The sequence below is a fragment of the Medicago truncatula genome, chromosome 2 (genome assembly GCF_003473485.1).
Source record: "Medicago truncatula cultivar Jemalong A17 chromosome 2, MtrunA17r5.0-ANR, whole genome shotgun sequence".
Lineage (NCBI taxonomy): Eukaryota > Viridiplantae > Streptophyta > Magnoliopsida > Fabales > Fabaceae > Medicago > Medicago truncatula.
The window spans coordinates 32,892,479-32,917,325 of NC_053043.1; the positions used below are offsets into that span (position 1 = coordinate 32,892,479).

At 32.3% G+C, this 24,847-nt stretch overlaps 1 long non-coding RNA gene across 1 annotated transcript; it reads left to right on the forward strand.

Annotated features, from left to right (window-relative positions):
* Positions 1-6,638: 6,638 nt before the first annotated feature.
* Positions 6,639-7,152, forward strand: LOC25497054 (uncharacterized). The gene is made up of 2 exons (XR_003013350.2): positions 6,639-6,770; positions 6,879-7,152. It is a non-coding gene; the product is annotated as an uncharacterized lncRNA (long non-coding RNA).
* Positions 7,153-24,847: the final 17,695 nt, after the last annotated feature.

The window sequence follows — 24,847 nt, forward strand, 5'->3', positions numbered from 1 at the left end:
TTTCTGAGCAACTTCGACCCTTAGGATATATCATAACCGATAGATTACTCCTTAGGTTCAAAATAACTTGTACATGAATGTACCATCAAAGGACACATAAACCCTTGCTACTTAAATTTTGCTTAACATCATCATATTGGCGATACTTATCATATACTAGAACCTCAAGACTCAATCCAAAGATCTCGGCTGACCCTTAACATATTCTCATCCTCGACCCACCATCATGGTAGCTTGACTTCAATCATCCATTAACTTACTGAACCTTCTTAACTTATTATTCCTTCTTTAATTCCCTAGAATCGAGAGATCACCTCTCGTTTCAATCCACCCTAAAGATTCTATTTTCCACTTACTGTTGCACTTGTGTTTTCTTAGTCCACCCAACTTACTACCTCATGAAAAATACTAGAGAAATCTGATTCCATCTCTTATCCTTGGGCATGCATTCGAAATTACCTTGATTCGTGAAATGTCCTTCCATCACTTAAATATTCATTCATCCTGACTTTCATGCTCCATAACATTCCACTTCTTGACTCATAGGTCTGACACTTAAGATTCGGGAGGTGCGGTCACTCTGACAGAGTTTGGCTAACTATGTTGCTTACTTAGTTACCTCATAAGAAGTTAACTTCGTATACCACCCAAGAGTTTACTTATCACCTAGTTGCTTAACTTAACGTACTAGTCATCAGAATGTCATCCATTCTAAGCGTTCAAAGTCCTTAGTTCCATACATAATCCACTGTTTTCTGAGTGCTTACTAACTCTATCCCATATATGTTGACTTCCTCATCCTAAGTTTCTCTTTATCCTGTAACCTTGAATCTGCGTTCAGGAGTATAACTTTTCTCTATATCACACTCCTGCTTTTCAACTACGGCTTCTAGTACGGTGTCAGATCAATCCTTGGATACTCTTGAATCTTTCACTTTTCCACATACGAAGTACTATTCAACAATGTGTCCAACACTATTGGGGTACTCCATTTTACTCTTAACATCACTCGATGTTCCGGAGGAACCTATCTTCAACTTCTCAGTCCATCGGCCACCTTTTGGCACTGAGCATTTCCATACCATCACTTGTTCTGAGTTCTGACTTCCTGATTCATCTCCGTTATACACTTCGTTCCTCCTAGGTCATATTCAGCTCTCAGACATCTTTTCTAACTGTCATATACTAGATTGAGTTGATCAGGCTCAGCTAGTAACGACACTTAGAATAAATATCCGGAACCCAATGGCCCCACTACATTAGTTGAAATTTAATGACTCATGGCACGATCTGAATCGACCTGCTCTGATACCAAATGTAACACCCATACTAAATGTATCTAGAATAGTTAGCATGTGTGTTATTTTAGTACTGGATACATTAAAATTTACAACATAAACGCTTCAATGAATATAAACATTTATACAAGTTCGTACATCTGATACTTAAATCCAAGAAATCCAATACATACTTCTGTTAAACACTTGAATCCATAACAATAATCTTTGACTGATATGAACGTGTACTTGATGATAATCCATTCAGCCATCCGCCTACTGCCTCTTGCCACAAAACCTGCTGATCTGAAACATAAAAGGATTGGGATAAGACATAATGTCTCAGTGAGTTCTACCTAATCCTAGGCTATAGGAAACCTCAGGGAAACCTATAGTTACCACATGTCTACAACACAACCATTCGGTTGATTATACGTTTGTGAAATCTTGCATACTCAAACGATTGTGCAAGTACTAATGTCATTATAAGCTTCTACATATACTTAGTCTACAAGTCTTACTACTTGCTCTGCATATCATGGCGGTCAGGGGAAACTAAGACCGCTAAGTCTGAAAACCATCAATATCATGGCTTAATCATATCATATACATAACATATTCCTGACTGGATGATCGGGGGAAAACCTAGATCGTCAACAGTGTGTCATCATGAACTTGTTGCAGGAGCATATACATATATGTGTGATAACATAATCCTATCATATACTTGTTGCATGAGTTATTCCTATTATGTTAGAGGTTAGCGTTGAATAATCATAATTATCTTGGTCCGTTTTATGGATTAATCCCGAGTGGAGTAACCCCGGAATATAATTCCATGACATGATCGGTGAAATTCCTATCGGAGATTAACACCGGATTCCTCTTAATGTTGTGCGGGCCTACCTTGCAGAGCGTATCTCGTCCCCCTAACGTGAACCTCTCGTATCCCCCTAGAGTGGATAACGAAAGACATGACATGTTCATATTTTACATGAGCTATTCGTACATAAGAGACATATAACCTATACTTACTTTATTGATTACGTGCTTGCTCTTGTTCATACGTGACCTAGACCTAATGTGCTTAGGTTACATAATAGCATGGTTATTCTTGACTATCTAAGTCAAGGGTCTATAAAGACATTTATTTGCTACCCGAACATGAGTCGTGATGTCTTACTCTCGTGTACCATATATTACCGAAGAATGTTGATGTGTGCCCATGCATTTCTCTTAATGAAATCTTTGGTAGTAATGTACACTAGACACTTGACCTTGAGGGGTTCATAAGTTGGAAAAGACTGCAAGAAACGGCCTCATACGACACTACTGGACCACAAGACGAGTCCACAACTTTTTGAAAAGTTGTGAAACTTGCCCCAGGCTCGCTTATGGTGAGTTGGCTTTGGAGTTTACACGCTTTAAGCGAGTTTACTTGCTTATGGCGTGTTTCTTTAGTTCCAGAAATGCAGAAACGTGTTTTAGCATCACAAACCTCAATTTCAAGTCCCTAATGCTCATTATACATCCAGAACACATAAAAACAGTATAAATTGGAATGCATGGCAACAATCAACATGTTTTTGGCAATTTATGGCACATATGGGTCACTACATTCCTAATTCATAAATCTAGCATAATATAGACTCTCACCCAATTACACACATTAACCCAAGGAAAGAGCTATCTAGAGAAATCACTTATGAACAGCTGATTCCATCGTAAGCTTCAAGCTTTAAGTTCCAATTTCCAACTTCTTTCCAAACCAAACCCAAGCTTCTTGAGTTTCTTCTTATGAGGATCAAGATGGAAAATGAGTTAACCCAAGCTATAACAAACCTCCATGATCATGAGGGAACCACAACTTAAACATAATCGTCATAGGAATGTAGTTTTGGAAGGATTGGAGAAGAGAGGGAGAGAGGGAAGGCGTGAGGTAAAGAGGAGGGAGAGCACAATTCTGATTTTCTCTAACCTAGAGAGAGAAAGTCCATCTCAAAATGAAAACTTTTAGCCATGTGATAGTTATATACCCTCTGCATGAAAGTACCAAAATATCCTTCGTCTGAAGCGTACTTAGTTTGTTTTGATAGAAAATATTGCCAGGTTTGTATGATACATAACAATGAGCAAACTGGTTTTGTTTATGCTATCACTCAACTGTTGACTTTCTGAGGGATTCGTCTTATGGATTCTTTTAGGTCGATCAATTTTGCTTTGAAATTACAAATTATTGTATAGAATGAAGATTTTGGGCTAGTTGCAATGTATTCTCCGGTGGGTTAGGAGTTTTGAAGGATGTCGTAATTATTTGTTTATGGAGTCTGGTGGGCTAATTGCTTCTGCTTCGAGACCGGAAGTCAGTTTCTAGACTTAAGTTTTTTGGGCTTGCTTGTTGTATTCTCCGATGGATTGGAGATCAATTGATGGTGGAATTTGAATGAGTGTCTAAATAAAGTGATTTTAAGATGTTTAATTTGGCTCAACTTATGAAGAGAATATGTGAGGTGTTGTTATAGGGATTTGGTGGATCGGTTGGTTTTCCTGAGGGATTGTGAGCAATGGAAATAGTAGTTTGGATCTAGTATTGGTGTTCATTCGCGATGAAGGCTGAAGAATTTGGCTTAGTTTTGGTTTATGCTCTTGTAAAGAGGTTATGTTTTGATTTTGATGTTGGTGGTTAATTTTTGTATTTTCTTTTGGGTGTTCCGACTTTATACGACGCCCTTTGTTTTTTTTTTTTTTTATCTTGCGAATCACTGTTCATAGTATGCAGAAACTTGGTTATTTCTATTTTGTCTTGCCAATCTTTGTGGTTCAATAAAATAAAAACTATGATAAAAAAGAATAAAAGAAAGAAAGAGTACTTCTTGAGATTAATATGGAATAAATATAGATCGACCAAAGAATGAGTCATGATATAATGATAAGAGACTTATTTATAGAGTGAGTTAGGTTAACCAACTCACAATCCGTCAAACTAACTTGTTAACCTATACACTAACAATAGTTGATCAAATATAATTTAATACTATTTATGCAATTTCAAAATCAATGTAGTTTATTGAGATAATAAACAGTGAATAATTGTAGGAAATAGAGAAGAGGAAAATTTGGATGCAACGGAAGGCAGAATCGACCCTGTTCTTATTTCTTTTTATTGTAATTCATATACCCCTAGTTTATACTATTTAATAGCTTATACTAGATGATTTGTTAATTAATTAATAAATTTTGTATAATCAATGTTAGTATATTAATTGCTATGTTAATTTTTTCCCTCCTTACTAGAACTTTCATACACCCCTAGTTTCAGTGTCCATTAGTATCTTGTGATTTGTTATGTTATTTTTTTTATCTTAGGGTCTGTTTAGTAACACCCAAAAAAGAGCTTATAGCGGATAACTTATAAGTTCGTCTGATAAAAAAAGTTATGTTTGATAACGGTTTTTTACAACGAGCTTATAGCTTATTTCACGAGCTTATAAACTATTTTTCAGAAGCTACTTCAAGTAGCGTTTGAGCTTATAACTTATAGCGTGTCACTTTTAATTCCAATTTTACCCTTATTATTTTAATTAAAATCCACTTTTACCCTTAATAATAATAATATTATTACTTATAATTTAAAACAAAATGAGGCTATTACCTTAAGGTACAACACCCAGTGGGCACTTCAAATTAATATACGATTTTTTTTTATAGCAATTTGTTTTTCTAAAAAAAATGTTATCGTTGTATATATATACAACTTGTCCCTTCAATATATATGCATTTTTGTTTTTTTCCTTTAGCAATTTTTTTTTTTTTGTATCTTCTTATGGGTATATTATTTTGTATTTTGATTTAAAATAAAATTTTACACTTTTAATTTTTTATAAAGCATAAAAGCTGAAATGAAAAATAATTCAAAATAAATTTTAGCAAAAAAAAGAAACTAATTTAATAATATATAAATACTTAAATTACCAATTTTTGTAAAAAACAAGATTTTTTCAAATATCTGAAATACTATTAGTTAATATAGATTTTATTATGAATCAGGAATGTATTTTTATGTTATTTTATATTTATCAGTTAGTTGAACCGTTAATTTTTACCAAACACTTTAATTAGCTTATCAGCTATCAACTATCCGCTATAAGTTATCAGTCATCAGCTATCAGCGAGCTTATAAACTATTCACTGTTTTGACCAAACAGAGCTTTGACTAAATGCATCTTGTGATTTGTTATGTTAATTTTTTTTGTTCTCCTTGCATAACATGAACTTTGAACCTCTAACTCTTTAACTCTTAACTCAAAGCACTTAAACTATCCAACTCCTTTGTAATTTGTTAATTATTACAATTATTAATCTATATAACACTCAATTTATCAAGAAGTGTTCTTTACATAGTGTTGTTCTCTCTCTCTTATCTCCTTCTCAAACCCTAGTCGTTACCATTTTCTTCTTCTTCTTTTCAGAGGGGTGATTTAGGGTCAATTTTGACCCAAAAATCACCCCTCTGAATTGTTTTTTCTTCTATCCTAATTGAATAAGTGATTTCACATATTTTCTGTTTTCTTTCGTTTGCTTTTGTGATTTCGTCGTCTCTGAACGACTCTGTTTGTTTTGATTTCCCGTCTTAATGCGGTGTTTATTTGATTCAGGTTGAAAGATTAGCTTTGAGCAAGTGCAAATCCGATCAATGACAATGGCTTTGGCGTCGTCAATGTTGCAGATCCGGAGACATGAATATAGTCATATTAGTCATATTTGTAGGTATACGTACTTTGCCGTTTTATGCTATTAACATGGATGCTGTGAGTTGGTTCACAGATTCATCCTTTTTGTTTTTAGCAAATTTGGATTTATATTGTATCGATGTACTCTATCAATTTGAATGAATGAATATCGTTTATTTTTGTCAAAAAAAACAAAAAAAACACTCAATTTATCATGCAATATATGAAATTCATTTGACTCTTGCGAATGAAAAAAATCCAGTTGAGAAGGTACAATACACTTTATGTACCCCTGATAAACGCCTCTGAAAACATTAATTATATCAATATCATGATATCCAAAAAATAATAAAAAAAAATACTAAGTTGCCTAAATCACATTTTCGAGATGTTACAGTTGCATATAGTTTTAACATTATCCAACATTTTCCCTCTTTTCTCTTATGAAAGGTTAAAAACAAATTAAAATTTGGTTAAAAATCACTAACTCTTATAATTAGACAGTGGTTTACGTGACCTACTTACTAAAAGTGCTGAAGGGACAAACAGCAAATTGATTAATTGAAGAGACAATAATATTCTTATTTTATTAGGATTTTTACCTACTATAAAGTGATCAAATCTTGTTCTATTATGTAACAAGAAAAATAACCTGTTCTATCTGTTACATAAAAAGAGGGGAAATATATGGCTGCAATCATTAAATTTATTTACACAATGTTTCTATTTATTTTCCTATTTGTAGTTCCAACCAAAGTTGACGGTAAAAAAAATATTTACCCTTCAATTGTCTTTCTTTACGTTGTTTTTTGTACACAATATTTTTTTTCTTGTTTTAACAAATCTGATTTATTCTTCTTTTTCATAATAGCACTTGCTGGATGTATTACTGATGCTGATTGTGTGATAAAGAAGTGTAGTTCTTCTTGTCGTATAAAGTGTATTGATTTTCGGTGTCTATGCCCAACTGGTTTTTAAGAGTACCAGCTTCAACAAAGTACACAAAAGCTTTATGTGGATGAATGAGTTTTTGCACTAGCAAAAAGATCTATGTTATTTCCCATCTGCAAGAATATTATATGAGTGTCAATTATCATTTAATTATTGTGGTGGTATCAAATAAATGGATTTTATATTTACTTTTCTTTTCCCTTGCCATCTATGTTATATTTATAACGAGTGCCCCTGGACACTCTTTAAGAATCATTAACAGTAAGTTTTTATGAAAAATTATGTAATCAATGCATTGAAATTTGTAACATTTAATTTTTTTAAAGAATATTTTATAAATTTGATATCCTTAAAGAATGTCTCGGAAGCACTTGTTAACAAGACCCTTAATTAAATAAAATGTGTGTTTGTTTCAGCTTTTTTAAAAAATAGTGTTTAGGTTAAAAGAATTTAGAGATTATTTTTTTGAGTTTTTTTAAAAAATCCAAAGTTACTTCTGTTTGTTTATTATCATTAAAATAATTTTTTAATACTTGAAACTTTTACGCTTGAGTTCCTTGTTTTTAGAGGCTAGTAGGAATAACTTATCATTTTGAGGCTAAAAATGTTTTTTTTTTAACAAAATGAATTTTTAAAAAATTTTGAAACACACACTACAAAAAAAAATATAGATTTTTTGGTTAAAAACATGTTATGTTGAAATTTACGGATAAATTCTATTGATAATAATTTTTACCGTAATACAATATAAAAAAAAAACCTCCTAATTTAATTTTCATTGAGTTCCAAACTCATTTGAAGATAATAAACAAGGTAAAAATTTATCGACGGTTTTGAAACCAATTCAATTTATTTTCAAAAATATCTCTTAAAATTTCAGCAAAAATAACTATGTAGTTAAGGAAATATATAAGTTCTTTAAAAATAAAGTTAAAGTTGTTAGATAATTTCATAATTTTTTAACTTAAAATTTATCTTGTAAAAAGAAAACTTAAAATTTATCTTTAAACTAATATATGTAATTTGATTTATTTTTGTAGTTTTTGTTAATTTTTTATTTTTGCAAGCATTGATCATAAAAAGATATAATAAATGAATAATATTTTTAAAAACATATTATTTTTCTTCTATTTGAAATTTATTACATTTTCTCAAACTCCTTATACATTGGTTTTGTTCATTAAAAAAAGTCCTTAATTTTTTTAAGGGCTTTTTTAATTTGTGTTTGACTGAACTTCTCCTTAAAACAAAAGAGAAGCTATAAAAAAGTCGGGCAAACAGTACTAAGTTTTATTTTTAGGTATCAAAGTGCATCCTTTCAAAAAGAAAAAAAAAAGTTATCAAAGTACGTATTTTGATCAAGAGGGATAAAATCATATTTATTTTTTTTTATCAAATACAAAGTTTTTTTTTTTTTTTTTTTTTTTTTATAAGAGAAGACTATATTAAAGGCACACTATACACAAGGATTGATTGCCCTAAACCTATGTATGTATAGATTTATTTTGATTCCTGTTATCCGACTGATTTCTCTATTACCAATTGTCAGATTTGGTTCAAGCATCATGCTATGACTAAGACAAGTTCACTTTTCATAGTTATATGTTGGGAGATATGGAGGCATATAAATGACGATATTTTTCAAAATATTAAGAAGGATAATCGGGTTTTAGTTAATAATATTTTTCTCATATCATTCTTCTATGATTAATGCTCTTGCTCGACATGTGGATTTTCCTGTCCTTCATCATGTTCGTTAGCACCAACTGACTGATGGTTATATCAAAGTCAATATGGATGGTTCCTAATACAATTTTAGCAAGTGTACTATAGATTATATCGCTGATAATTAAACTCGTATCCGCAGGGACTGTTCATATCTCTACTTAGCAATTTCATCAAAATTCTGATGCCTTAGCCAATTGAATTTGGTACAATTTAGAATAAACAACTGAAAGATAAAAGTTTGATGTAAGAAAGTTAAGAGAAAGGATAAGGTCTTTCGAATCATTTGTTCATCACTAATCGGTAATCTGAATCTAAACCGTATAATTGTTCCTATAGTTTACGATAATTAAGAAAATAGCCCAGGTTAAACCCTTGTCTCATATTCCCTTGTTCTAATTACAATTCCATAATCCCTTGAACATATACGATAACATTTGAAGCACAAGAGAAGTTGAAGACTTAGTAGAAGATCTGAAGAATCGTCTACCAGAAGTCAACCTTTGGATCAGAAGATGAATCGCACTCAGAGGCTGTAGAATATCAGACTCTAGAGCATCAAAATCTAAAGACATCATACTCTAAAGATTCAATGACATGTTAACTTTGTATTCTTCTGAAGAAGGGTCGCTTTCAACAACTGACCAAGTACAATTTGTCTTATTCTGAATCACGTGCCTATCAAATTCAAAGGACAAAATGAATGAAACAGATAATTGGAGTTGAAACTAAGGAATTTCAAAAGTCTTTTCAACAACATTAACCAAATCAAGAAACATACCAATTTCTATGATCAAGCTTCACAAAGACTCTAAAGACTTGAATAAATTAACAAGACTCCGTACATTTTAAAAAAGTCATTACTCAGTTAAAATCAAAGGGCAATTTTAACTGAGAAATTCTTATAAACCTTATATCTTAGAAACTCTTAGGTCTTAGAGTCTACTCTGTTTTGTATTTGTTTACACCTTTGATTGTATATCAAGTGTAAAATCAAACAACCTTTTATTTGATTAAGTTAGATAGCGAGAAGTCTCTTTCAGTTGTACTTGAGAATTAGAAGTCTCTTGCTTGTGTGCTTTAGCATTGTAAGTCTTTTGCTTGTGTTCCTTAGCATTTGTAACCTTTAGAGATTATAGTGAAAATCCTTTTGAAATGCAACAAGACTGGACTACACTTGGTTTGTGGGAGGAATTAGTATAATTTGTAATGTTGTCTATAATTTGTAATTTTGTCTATATTTCCCGAAACATAGCAATTTTAGGAGGTTTTTGAAGTAATTCACAAAGAAATCATGCAAATCGGCAAATCAAGACTAATAGAAAATCCTTGTGTGGTTTAAATCGGACTAGTAGAAAATGGTATGAAAAACTTTTTATCTCTCTTATTCAACAATGATACATTCAGGCATCTATAGATCATACTTTTTTTTGTTCATACATCAACTAATCTTTCACTACTCTACTTGTGTATGTGGATGACATTATCTTAACTAGAAATTAACTTACCGAAATTACAAGGATTAACACCATGATTGATTAAACTTTCAAAATCAAGGATTTAAGAAAGCTAAAATATTTCCTTGGCCTTGATGTTGCTTACTCTAACCTGTTACTTATGTTTTTCAAAGGAAATACTTCTTGGGTCTACTCTATGACTTTTGATTACTTGGCTCCAAACTTGTTACTACTTCTATGGATCTTTCTATCAAGTTGCACCACGATGGGAAACAATTATACGAAGATATATATTCATATCACATGCTTACAAGCATATTTCTGTATTTGACTAATATAAGACAAAATATTTGTTTTGTAGTACACCCCTAAAAAAAGAAATTGTTTTGTAGTACAGCAGTCCAATCATTTTTTATTAGCACAAACAAAAGTTCATTACAATGCTACATGTAGAGTTATAAATATTCGAAGGGTTGTCTTGGAAAGGGGTTATTCTTTCACTGATGTTGACTGGAAAGGGTGTGTATATACAAAAAGATCCATTACTAGTTTATGCTTCTTCCTTGGTTTCTTCTTTGTACTATGATAATCATAGTGCATCACACATTGCACCCAATTCAGTTTTTCATGAAAGAACAGAGAATCTCGAAATAGATTGTGACTTTATAACAGTAGTCAATAGCGGTCGCGCATAGCGTAACTTTGATTAACCTCTAGGGTAATCATCGTAGCAGTGCATAATCAAATAGTGACCGCTTCAGCTGATATAGCGGTGAAGCGGAGGGTAGCGGATAGCGGCCGCTTCAGCCGCCATTTGATTTTAGTAGGAAATTTTCAAATTGACCCTATTTTTAAAAACTTTTTTAGGGCATTTTATGGATTTCGTAAACCCTAACATTATTCAACTCTTTTTCTCTTCTCAGCTGCGCCACAAAACACACTCTTTTATGTTCCAACTGAAAAACACGACTTGAGGATCTCTTATATCTTTCTCTGTTATTTTTTTCTTCCTATGTTTTCTTTTATTTTATGGTTTCTCTTGTTTTATACTTTTTTATTTGTTCATCTGTCTTTTGTATTTCAGTGTTTTGATTTATCAATGTTTAATGATATTTGAGTGTTATTTTAAATTTTATATTAAATACAGTTTTGTTTATACTTTATGGTATTATTCATGTAATTTTTCCAAAATCTAATTAAATATCAGTGACTGCTATTTGTCATACCGCTATATGTTATCATGTTATCCCACTTTTGGGGTCATCCGCGACACACCGCTATCTAGAATTGACTATTATGCTTTGTAAGAGACAAAGTTCAAGATGGAACAATGAAACTTCTTCCTAATTCAAGTGAAGAACAAGAAGCTGACTTCTTCACCAAGTCAGTGCATCGGAAACCATTTCTTGCTCTATTATCCATGTTAGGCATGGTAGAAATAGGCCCGTTTGTTTTAGATTTTAAAAAAAAATTATAACAAAATGCTGAAATACTTAGAATGACATTTTAAGATAAGCTATTCAAAGGGATTTTTCATTTGATGTTTTCCTTGAAAATTTCTTTGTTAAAAGAGTTATAACAAAAATATATTACACTACAAAAATATATTTAAAAAAAAAAGCTATAACAAACGGGCTCATATATCGAGCAGGAACTTGTGGGGGACCGTTAAGAATGAAAAAAGAAGAGAGATTACTTGAGGAACAAGTCATCTACCATAGCTCTAACTTACTTGTCACATAAGCTTGTACTTCTATTATGACAGTTAGAAAGGCTATCATATATTGTGCAGTAGATCATCATAGTTAGCTTACACTTGAGATAGCGTATAAATAGAACTCACCATCACCACTGTAACAAACTCAATTGATGAATAACATAATTTCTTGCACAATGATATCCATTTGCTAGAATTCTCAATTCACTCTCTTAATAATCAGTTCACTTTAGTTCCACATATCCAACACTCTCAAAAAATATTCAAAGGATTGCTTTCAAAAGATTTTATTCAAAAAATATTCAAAGGATTGATTTTTTTTATTTTTTATTTTTACTAAAATTGATTAAGGATTCACTCTTAAACCATTTTAAAGAGATCCATATTAAACAAACTTCTCTATTAAAGTTGGAAAATTCCTCTTTAAGCTTTTGAAATTGTTCTTACGCACTCAGTAATTATCTTAATACCTTTAACGGCAGTTAACTGTCGTTCGCTCTTAAGCTAAATGTTAAGGAGAGAACGACAATAAGTTGCCGTTGGAGATAGTGAAAGTAAATTTGAGTACGTGAGAGCAATTTCCGAAGCTTAAAGAACAATTTTTTAAAAGTTATGTTTAGCTTTTATAAAAAAAAAAAAAAAAAAAAAAGCTTCCCAAAAGAAGAGAGATGATAAAACAGGGAAAAACAAGAAAATAAAATTTAAGAGCAAGTAATTAATATCGTCAATTCAAAACTACGAAACTACCGTAATCCTATCTTAATCAAAAGTTGTTTCCTTGTCCTGTTTCTTTTTCTTTATAACAAAAGCATATAGTATAATATTTAATGACATCCCAACATTACTTTTAATTTAATTTGATAAGTTGAATCCTCTAATTGGCCAACAAGTAGGCAATGTTCCGGGTGACAAAGCACTTTCAAGACTACAACATGTTATGTAGATTTTGCTATGTCATGTATGTTTTCTTGTTTCTTTGTTTGGTTTCTTTTTCTACTTGAAAATTAAAAACACAAAAGAATGAATCTTTCTAGCCTATGAACTTAAGGAAGTTTTGAGTGTTTGTGAGGAGGGAGGAAAGGGTTGTGGGGACAAAAGAAGTTTATGTTCTTTACTTTGATTGAGATATATAATGTGAACATTTTTTGTTAAGAAATAATGTGAACATTTTTTAATGAGACCCAAAGTTGTGATTGGGATTGTTAAGAAAAAGAAAGTAGTTGAACTCTATTCAACAGAAAAAAGAAGTAGTTGAACATAACCGCTTGTATTAGATTGGCAATTGCTAATAATATGCATAACGCAATCGTTAGCATTCTCTTCATATTTTGGGTTTTGCCCAATAGTATACATCTTATATTTGAGATTTCTAATAGGGATCTCCTAAATAGTTTTAAGGTAGATTTGTACCATTTTAATATGAAGCACAAATAGAACCGAGGTAATTGAGTTTCAAGTAGTTAACGACCATTTTTCAGTTTGTTACAACATTCTTCTATGGGTGCGTTGAAACTAAAAAAGAAACGAGGTAATTGAGTTCAAGTAGTTAACGATCTCCACTAAATAACGAGTTAGTATCAATTTGAACAATCATTCCAAAAGTCTAAATATGGAACCTCGTTATTTTAAGTAAAATGCTACGCCTTTTTCCCCAATTATATATACTTCCTCCATCTTAAAATAATAGTCGTTTAAGATTTGTAGACAATATTTAAATGAATGATTAATTGTGTTGATTTCAATGGTAAAATCAGTATCATTTATTAAAATACATTTACTTGTTGTAGTTAGTGAAGTGGTTAAGTTTAATGAAATTCAATAAATAAGGATATGATAGTGAAAAAATAATAATTATTGCATTGATATTCTAAAATGACAATTATTTTAAGAAAAATAAAAAAATTATAAAGAGATAACTATTTTAAAACGATGGAGTATACTAAAAATATTGAGGCGCACCTTTTAAACTTCTTCAAGGTTCATGTTAAAAGCAAGTTTACTTTTATTCGTGTTGTTAGTGGTGATTGACAACTATATTAAATTTCTTAATACCAATAAAAAATTGGACTAACATGCTATACAAAATTAATCCCAAAAAAACAATACATATTTAAAATCAAGAGTGCACCTTTAACTCATTTTCTAGAAGTTTTTTTTTTTGTCACATGAGAAAAGGAAAAGAAATAAAAAGGAAAAAAAGAATTACATCCTTACACAACATCGGCTAGCAAAGCTGATGACAAACTAGATGGACGCTCCTGAAGCACAATTAGATGATCTACATTATTAGTTCCGAGCTTTGATAACACATCATCATAAGCATTTCCTTCACGAAAGGTGTGATGGAGATATATTGTCCAATCTCTATGTAAGAAAATTTATAATTATCTCTAGCTTATTAGCATAATGATGAAACTGAGATGTTCCCTTTGTGACAAGTTTAACCATATGCAAGGAATATGATAAACACATTATTTCCCTAAATTTCGTCTGCCAACAAAGTCTGATGCACACTAAAAGTTCAGCATGAAGAATATTAGACAAACCTACACTCCCATAGAAACCAAATTGAAATGTTCCATCATGCTTACGCACCAAGCCACCAAAGCCTTCCTTCCCTGGATTAGTAAGAGCACTTCCGTCCACATTGAGAATCATTGCATCTCCATCCCCTTTATTCCAACACACCTCACAGGTTGTTCTAGGGGAGTGGGAGGTTGGACTTCCAAATGAAGACTTGTAAACATGTAGTTGAATAAAGATATACTTTGTGATCTTGTACTTCAAAGGAGTTGTGATCCATCCATATTACCGACGAAGCTAAGATGCCTACTTCAGCCACTAAGATTGCTGAGATCTTTGAAGTATTCTCTAGACCAACCTTGTGACACATTTCTTGAACATCACTAAACCCTGGACGTGGACATAACATTAGTCAATGGGAAATGGTTTCATCTTCATTGTAGAAAGGGAAAGTAAGAGTTAAAATAACTCCCCCAATGACACAAGACACTTCTAGTCGGGAGAGACTTGTGGCATGTTTGTCATAAGAAAAATTGCACACTAGTTGAGAGATATAGATTCCAAATCCACATTCAAGATTCTTGAGAAATTTCATGATGATGTTGATGACAGAGCATTATATGATATTTTTTGTTGAATGCACTTCCAAGTGATAGCATATCCAGTTGGGACCAGCTAAAAAGGGGCTTTCTCAGCCACTTTTTTTACAGCTATAAAGTACATGGTAAAGACGCGAGAAATTTCCGTTTTTCAACAAGACGAAGAAAATCTCTATGATGCATGGGAAAGGTATAAGTTGCTACTTAAGGGGTGCCTAGGGAAATTTTTTTGAAATGGAGATAACCCAAACTAGAATGCTTTTAGATGCTTCTGCAGGTCGTTCAATGAAGAACAAAACAGTCGCTGAGATTCTAGAACTTATTGACGAAATGTCCTTGAACGAGTATAGGTCTCGAGGTAATGATAAGAATGTTGTGAAAAAGAAAGAATTGCTGAAACTCAAAACCTATGATGCTTTGCTTAGAAAACACAAGCTTCTTACCAAAATAATTGAAGAAATGGCTAAGAAGCTGGAAGCACAAGAGGTGGTGAAGCTGTCAATCAATGGCATCAGATGCAACTTTTGCAAGCAAGCTCATGAAACTGGAACATGTCTTCTAGGAAGTTTAAGGTTATCCGAGGAAAAAGTGAAATACATGGGAGTTGTTGCTAGGAAGCAAAGGTACCCTATCTCTAACATCTTTAATTCTGGTTGGCCAAATCATCAAAATTTCTTTTTTGGTGAAAGCAATAATTTTCAACCATCTCAAGCCACCAACTAACAACAACCAATGAAAAGTCTTGAAGAAACTCTTCACCAGTACATGAAGGTCACTCAAAATTAAATTGAATCTCTTTCAAAGAACCAAGAAGAATCTAGAAGAAACATTGATGCTTCAATTAAGAATTTGGAAACTCAAATTGGGAAAATATGTACACAAATCACAACTCTTGAAAACTTAAGAAGTGAGGAGTGCATGATAATCGTGAATGAGGAAAGTGGTCGAAAAGAATCTAATATTGAGGGAGGTGACAATCTGAAACACCAGGTAAGTAAATTAAGCCCCTTAATTGTGCCAACTGAGAAATATAAAAAATAGAGAAAGAAAAGTAGATAAAATACAGGTACTCCTAGAAACTCTATAAGACATTAATATCACTCTGCTGATGACAGTACATCAACACTAGTTTTTTAGTTATATTTTTGTCCTTTTTGTAATGTTTTGAGAGTCAAATGCTTGTATACATGGTTAAATCAGCCCAAGATTCATAAAAGATAAGTTTTGCACAAATTGGAGAAAAATGCAAGAATTTACCTGAAGATGCTGGAAAAATCATGTCACGATGGACCTGAATCGTGGCACATTTGAAGCGTGGAATTTACCTGAAGATGCTGGAAAAATCGTGGCACGATGGATGTGTAACGTGCCACGATGGTTGAGTAAATTTGCTGCCATGTAGGATTAATGAGCAAATCGTACCACGATGGTCTCGTAACGTGGCACGATGGTGGGCTTTCTGAAACCCTAATTTTGTGTCTATAAAATCCAGAAGCGACCATAAGCTTAGGGTGCGATTTTGGAGACCTAAATAGAGCATAGACGGCACCAGGAAACCGCAGAACACGCAGTAGATCTCACCCAACTCATAGTTGGTTCTGATTTATGTATGTTCACTATTTTCTATGTATTTGATTGTTTTGTTATGAGTAGCTAAACTCTTAGATTAATTAAGCTATGAGATAAATCTTTGCGATCTGTGATGGTGTAATTTGTTAAGAACTCTCTTTAACATCAATGAAACCCTAATCTTTATTCATAATTATTTGTGCTTAATTAATGCTTTTTTCAACCATATAAATTGATCTTAGGAATTGAATGACTACTAACCCTATATTTTAATCATGAAATAGTAAATCTATTTAATTCAACATATGAACCTAGAGATAAGAAATTGAGAATTATGACTTATGGATTAACGTTCTCACCATGCTTCCGTGGTTATTCAATCGGTTTAAGAGATTAAAAGATTATAACTTAGGAAAGGGTTTTGAGTCAAGAGATTGATCAAAACCACTTAGTTAATCCGTCGAAAAGCTAGGTTAACTTCTTTGAGAGAGAAGAGAGCCAAATTACTCACAGTAAGCAATAGAGGATTCGAAAGGCTTGATCATCTGTTTTAATCCAATTATCAAACCTTTTATTTACTTTGTTTAAGTTTTATGCAACCGAATCCAACTGCCTAGGGCAACCCATAAATTTAATACATCCTTTATTTTAACGCTTTTGCCGAGTAGAAATTGAAATAGTCCCTGTAGATACGAACTTATAAATTTTATTCCTTCGATATATTTTTAATACACTTGCTAAAAGTCTATCGTCTACCATTGATGCTATTGAACATAACCTTATTTATCTAAGATTTACAAACAGATTTCTAGCCAAACAACGTGAACTTCGGGTAATCGAATAAGCATAAAGAATGGCACACCGCCAAATGAAACAAAGGGAATCATAATGGTGGATAATAAGGTTTGATAAAAACTGGAAGAGTAAGGAGCTAAGTAATCAAAGTAAGAAGGAGGCCATAAAGGAAGTGTCTAAGGAGAATTTGATTGAGGAGGAGAATATAAGTAAGGTTAAGTCTAGTACTCAGGAAGTAGTTAAGGATGTGACTTATGAAGAGAAAATAATACCAACCATGGATGTGATGTCTATGATAGGAAAGAAGCCTTTAAAGAAAAACAAAAATAGAAGGAAGATGGAAAACAAGGGGGATGTTGAAGTATCGGAGACAATAGTTGAGAAAGATACACAACATGATCTTAAAGGAGGCAAGATTCTTGGCGTGGGAGTAGAAGTTAGTGAGCATAAAAAAAATGAAAATTTTCAAGAGCTCGTTAAAGCTTTAGAAAAGATTAAAGCAAATATACCCATCAAAGAAATTGTCGAAAAGAGTCATTGTTGTATGAAATTTTTGCAGGAGATCCTGAAGCTGAAGGAGAAGCCCTCTAATGAAGATTTTATTTCTCTAACCCAAAATTGTTGTCGATTCATGATTTTCAGGTACCACGATAAGAAGGAAATCCTGAATGTTTTAATTTCCTTGTTACTGTAGGGAATATTTTTGTAGGAGAAGCTTTGTGTGATCTAAGAGTAGATGGCAATCTTATGTCGCTATCCACCTTCAACCAGGTTAGAGGATTAACATTACGACCTTGTTTTATGAATGCTGGTCTTGCAGATGGCAGTGAAACAAAACTTGTAGGTATGGTGAGAAATATGATGGTTGATATTGATGGATTTTAATTTGAAATCGATGTTATTGTTGCACAGGATAAAAGAGAGCAAGACGACATGGTGATTCTAGGAAGGTCATTAATGGTGACTGCTAAAGCTTTGGTTGACTTTGAGAAGAAGGAGGTTTTCATTAGATCTAACAGTTCTTATCAATGCTACAAGGTGACTCCACCATCATATGCATACGACTTGGCTATCATGCATGTTGACAATGTGGGAAACATTCAAAGCCCTTGTGGAATAGTCTGATGGGTCGAAATCTAAAGAAGACTCATAGTCTGAAGAAGCTTATGGATAGTCAGAACCAGAAGAAGACTATGAATGGTCAGATTATGAAGGAGATTGTTCAGACGAGGAAGAAGAAGAGAAGGAACCTGAAGGTTTGGGGTTCTCAAGCTCACCTTACACAAATAAGTCAAGTTCGAGATGCTAAACAAGCGTTGAATGGGAGGCAACCCATATTTTAATTTTCAGTCATTTATTTTTCATAGCAGCTCCATCTCATAATATGTTTCTCTTATTATTGCTAACTCGCGACTAGGCACATTATTTTTACATGAATTGCATAACTTTTCCTTTCAAAAATAATAAAAAATTTGTTTTAGACTTGGAGAATTATTCCAACCATTGTCACCAGAGAGCTAGCTTACTTCTAAAGTTCAAGAGCAAAATAAATTTTGGAGCTTGCTGTGGAAGATACTCAGAAAAAGGCACCATTACAATTATGTATAGCATAACTGGTGAGATTTTGAGGTGGGGTACTATTAGAACTTGGTTATGAAAGGAAAAAATGTGAAAAAGAAAATGTAGATAAGACATCAAAATGATGGTCTACAAAAAAAATAGAAAATAAAGAGAGAAAAACAAAAGTTTAGTCTCTTAAAAAAAAGTAGTTATACTAGTTCCCAAATAATTGAACTGACTAAAACTGAAAATTATTACCTCATAAACATTGGTTGTGACACAGCTTGTGAATGAAGTTACAAGTTTGGATGACAATTTTTTTTTAAGTTTTTCAAATAGGGAATCGTTAGGAACTAACTCCAACGTGTTTCATAGCATACTTTCTCAAATATACCCCACCTTAACCTCAACCACGTGATAACCTTGAAAATGCCTCCAGTGTGTATGGTGATATAGACCTTGAATGTCTATTTCGAATTGCTTCAATCTCATAGTAAGGTACAATCACATGATGGCTGAGTGTGACAAATGCCTTGACCAGCCCCACCGGCTTTAGGAGGTATATACGTGTATCTTGGAATTTTATTTGGTTGAAAGTAATTGTATCTTCTCTAAGTTTGTTCCTCTTGCATGGAAATGGTAATATAGTTACGTCTGACGGTGGGATGAGTGACAATCTGAGCAAAAGGTATGTTCTTATTCTAGTACTTTTGCTCAGATGATGGAGCATCATATGATATTTTTGGCTATGTTTTTAGTACTTTTCTTTGAATTTAAAGACAAATAGGATGAGAATTAGAGGAGTTGTTGATGGACGAAATTGGCAAGTGCATCAAATCGTAACAAGTAATAAAGTAGTCAGTTTATCGTTCTCCGCAGGGATTGTCGTTCAACTTAGTAACTAATAAAACTTATATCAAAAGCGAAAGTAAATAAAAGTGAATAGAATTGCAGTGAATTTCCCTGCCCAATGCAAGATTATATTTTTGTGATTAAGATGAGTAACGATGATTAGTGTTTCCTTGAATCCCCCCTTCGCTTTTATTGAAATTATCTTTTAAGAAATCAAACAACTTATGTGGCGCATCATTAATTTAATGAATCCCAACTGTAAAACCTGCACTAGTTTCTTTAGATAACTTGTTTAGAACCAACCAGAGTTATGTACTACGTTTTTCTAAAGAAAGGAGTGATGACGAAAAAGACTCAAACTTTAACTTCCTAACCTCTATAAACGTAGTAACTAGAAAAGCCAATGAACTGATAAAATTTTGGGTTGTCAGTGCTTACTTTAATCCTACAGATTAATCCCTAAGGTTACAATAGTAGTTAACCAATTGACGAAGCATTAATGAACGGGCATACTCTAATTTAAATCTCAACACAATCAAAAGCATAAACTAAATAAAAACTTTATTAATAAATTCCAAATTAAGAAGGGGTTCATCGTGGAACCCTAATCAAGAGGCTTAGTTGCTCATGGCAACAAACATCATAAGAAAACAATAGAATAACATACCCAAGAGAGAACAAAAGATGGAGAAATCCTGCCTTAGAACTTTGATGCTTGACATTTACCTTCCCCGTCAAAATTTTCTGAATGTATAAAATAGTCTGCAAGGGTCTTCATTTATAAAATGAGATTACTTAGGGATTAAGAGAAGAAAATTGGGTTTTATCCGCCGATCTAGCTTGGAAAACAAGAAAAAAGTGGTTAGTTTTTTGCTTATAGACGCTGGAGTGCATGGGTGCCTAGGGAGCAAGGAATGATATCTCATGAGTAGGGATGCATGGTACAGGCACAGGGGCACCTGAGGCAGCCCCGCAGGTGCGATTTCTTACATTTCCATCCTGTTTTCGATCTTTCTTCCGTCTAAAATCTCCTAGGAACTTGAAATGAATTTTCTTCACTTTGTATTGTCTTCAACGACCTTCTAAGAACCCTTGATCTTCAATTCTTCATCGTTGATCCTTCACGTGATGTCTTGATTTGTTAATTTACATGATTCCTCGCTACAAAACACTTAAAAAACCTATGGAGTTGCATGATCTAGGCTAAAACTAAATTACAACGACTAGAGTGAAAACAATATAACATGTTCCTCAAACATTGACAATTCCTCTAAATCTCATCTTATTTGTCTTCAAATGCAAAGAAAAAGTACTAACAAGATAGCCAAAATGTCATATGATGTTCTGTCATCATAACCCCAAACTTAAGTAACACAATAGCAAAAAGTTAGAATTCACATGAATTTAAAAGAATAAAACATGCCTTTCCGGAGGCTTTGCTAAAATTTTCGTTCCTACCACTATCAAACTTGAGTAGCATACCACCTCAATGCAAGTGGATCAAACTTAGAGAGGATACTCTTACTTTCAACCACATATGATTCCAAGATACACATATGTATCTTCTAAAGCTTGTGGCACTGGTCAAAGCATTTACCACACTCTACTTGTCATGTGATTGTATCTTGCTATGAGATTGAAGCAATTATACATAGACATTCAAGGTTTATATCATTATACACACATATAGAGGACTTTTCAAGGTTATAACGTGGCTGAGGTTAAGGTGGGATATATTTGGGAAAGTAGGCAAAGAAGCACTTTGGAGTTAATTAGTTCCTAAGGATTCCCTATTTGAAATACTTTGACGATCTTTGTCATCTAAACCTTTAACTTATTTCTCAAACTGTGTCACAACCATTGTTATGAGGTACTAGCTTTCATTTATTTAGCCAGTTCAAACAATTTAGGCACTAGTAGAACTCCTTTTTTACTAAGAGACTAAACTTTTTTTTTAATCTTGATTTTCTATTTTTTTTTTTTTAGGCCATCATTTTGATGTTTAACCTACATTTTTCTTTTTCATTTTTTTTCTTTTGAAAACCAAGTTTTACTAGTACCCCACCCTAAACTTAGAATGTTGTTAACTCCAAACAGCAATCCCAAACTTAACTTCAAACCATGACAAGTATTTTACTAACCTATCTAACTATGACAAGTAAAAGAAAGAAATTGCGAGAAAGAGTGAAATATTTATAGCCTTTTTAGATGAAAATAAATTTCATAAATCAATTTAGCTCTAAGAGTGAAGGAGTGAAAATAAGTATATAATATGACATATTAATAATCAATATTTGTTTGGTTTAGTTAGTCCTAAAAATTTATAATATAGCTAAAAATTGACCAACTAAACTTAACAAATATTGATTATTAATATATCATAATATATAATATATACTTATAACTAAATTGATTTGTTTTAGAAATTTTTTAACAAAAAATCTTGAGGATTAAAACCTTGGTTTGGTGACTTGGCCCTTAGACCAGACACGTCTCTATCATGTGTATGTGACTTAGCACTCTTTTGAGTATTTAATGAAATCGTAATTTTTTTCTGAAGAAATCACTCCTTGGAGCACATGACTGATTTACCCCAATACCTTTCAAGTTCAACAACAATTTGCTAATGATATACATGTGCATGGAAGAACGTGCATGCTTGACTGCACAACTACCATACATTAATTCCAAAAGAAACCCCTGTCAGTTATATAAGATCTATTTCCAAAATCAACATGGGTTAGATTGCTTTGAAATAGCAATAAACAAAAAACAAAAAAAAACAAAGGTGGTATATTTGATGATGCCATCTTCTTTCACCTTTAAATGTTAAGACTCATATAACTTTGAGCACATAAAGGTAGAAGCTTCCTCGATAACTGCACGCATGGAAGTGCGTTGTATTCTTCCTAACCCCTTTAGGCTTTATTAACTTTTCCTATTTCACTCTCTCTCTCTGAGTACTACATTAGTGGAGCAAGAGAGAGCTTTCTTTAACAACTTGCAGTGTGCCTTAAAATTTTCTCTGCAACCAATAAAGGTAACAGCGCAACCCTTTTATTTTTTATCTCTTAGGAAAGAAAAGCTTCATGGTCATGGTTCTAATTTACAATAAGGAAATGGAGACAAGGTGAAGGTTTATGCATGTGTGTATGCTTGTTTATATATTGATTATAGTTCTTTTAAAGCAAGTTTTAACAAGCTGGAAGGCAAAGCTACCCATATAGGGTCTTTATAAATCTATGAATTAAATGTACCTAAAGATTACTACATATTATCTAAAGAACATATCAGCAAAAGGATTGTCCTTCCTTTTTTTTTTCTTTCTAATCTCTCTCTGGATTTTAAAGGTTTTATTACTCCCTCCTTTTGCTTGATAACTAGGTAATATGGAAAATGCATAAAAGGGATATTTTGTTAACATTCACATATTTAATGTAACTTTTTGTTTAAATGTGAAATTATGCCCTTTATTTAGACATAAAAAATTTCATTGTAAATCCTCAATGAGTAAGTAATATGATTCTTGTTTATCTTATTATACCTAAAAAACAAAAACTAGAAGTGGACTGTTAGTAAAGGGAAAATATAGATAGACATCCTTTTTCCATACCACTCTTGTACACACACTATGTGGGAGGATATTTTGGTAATGTGTAATAAAGGATATGTAGTCATTTTGGACCCACATTGCCACATCTTGCATTTATGTGTGGGGGTTTAAGGGGTGTATGCCACCTATACGTGTCTGTGTATAAGCACTCCTATTTTTTCCTAACGTGCCCAATGTTATACATCAAAATTTTAAAAATATTGTTTTTTCTACTTTGCTAATTAATCACCTTATTTGTTTGATGAAATCATCTCCATATAACTCCTCTCTTGTGAATAAAAAACGATCAATTATCGTACTATCACATGCAACTACAATAAGAGTATTTACTTTTCAAGAGTAGGATCTCCCCAAAAAAATAATTTTCACAAGAGATCATCAACCTAGCATATTATTACTAGTCCAATTATGTATATATTTGTTTTTTGCACACTTAAATTCAAGATTTAAATCTAGACCAAAGTATTAGATCATCACATGTTAGTCTACTACGGTAGCATTCACTCTTTGCTTTATTAAAACAAAGTTAGTAAAGGAAGCAATTTCCTATTAGACAAAAATAGAAGGTAGAATTAAAATTTTGAAGTGAAATCTTGTGTGATAAGATACAACCATGTTGTCCTGATCATGTTATTCTCAAAGAACATAGAGCAGTAAAGAAGAGGAAAGATAGTGAAAGACAGATACTCTCTGTCGGTTTCAACTTCATATCCCTTAGGAACTTGAAGAGAAAGCTAAGATCATGTGGCAGTGTACCTCTTCACTTGAAAATGACTTGGCATTTTTTTAAAGTTGATTATTCTCTCTTTTAACTTTCTTCCATTCACTCTGCAATATCTTTCTATATTCCAATTTATATATATGCCTTGAGTACTCTAAGATTTGTCTCTCTTTAATATAAATAAAATATAATAGATAAAATAAACCTATTTTGGTTGTTTTTATATTTTCCCAAGAGATTTGTCTTCAATCATTGAGTAACTAACTTGTACCAACTAACTTCAAATGATTAGTGTTTAACTTATATGTATAAAGGCTAATTATGACTTGCATGTATTGAACAAAGTCATCATCACCTTAAAAGCCTAAAGAAACTCAATTTAAACAGATTTTTTTTATCAATATCAATAATTATATCATTAACTAATTTTATATTTGTTGTAATTGGTGGAAAATATAGAGAATCTCACCTTGAATTTTTTAGCTTATATACAAGATGTGTACTACTTGAATTTTTTAGCTTATATACGAGATTTGTACTACCTTTGTACTCTTATTAATATATTTACTTATAATAATAAAAAAATTATCTTTTTTATTTTCTGAATGACAAAATATTACTCATATTTTCATTTCAAATTAATTTTTTACTTTTAATTTTATTTCATTTATTTTCAAACCTCATAAAATCAATGTAACAGTAAATGACTCCTATGACATAATATATATGTCATCCTACCGATTTTAATGTACAAAATA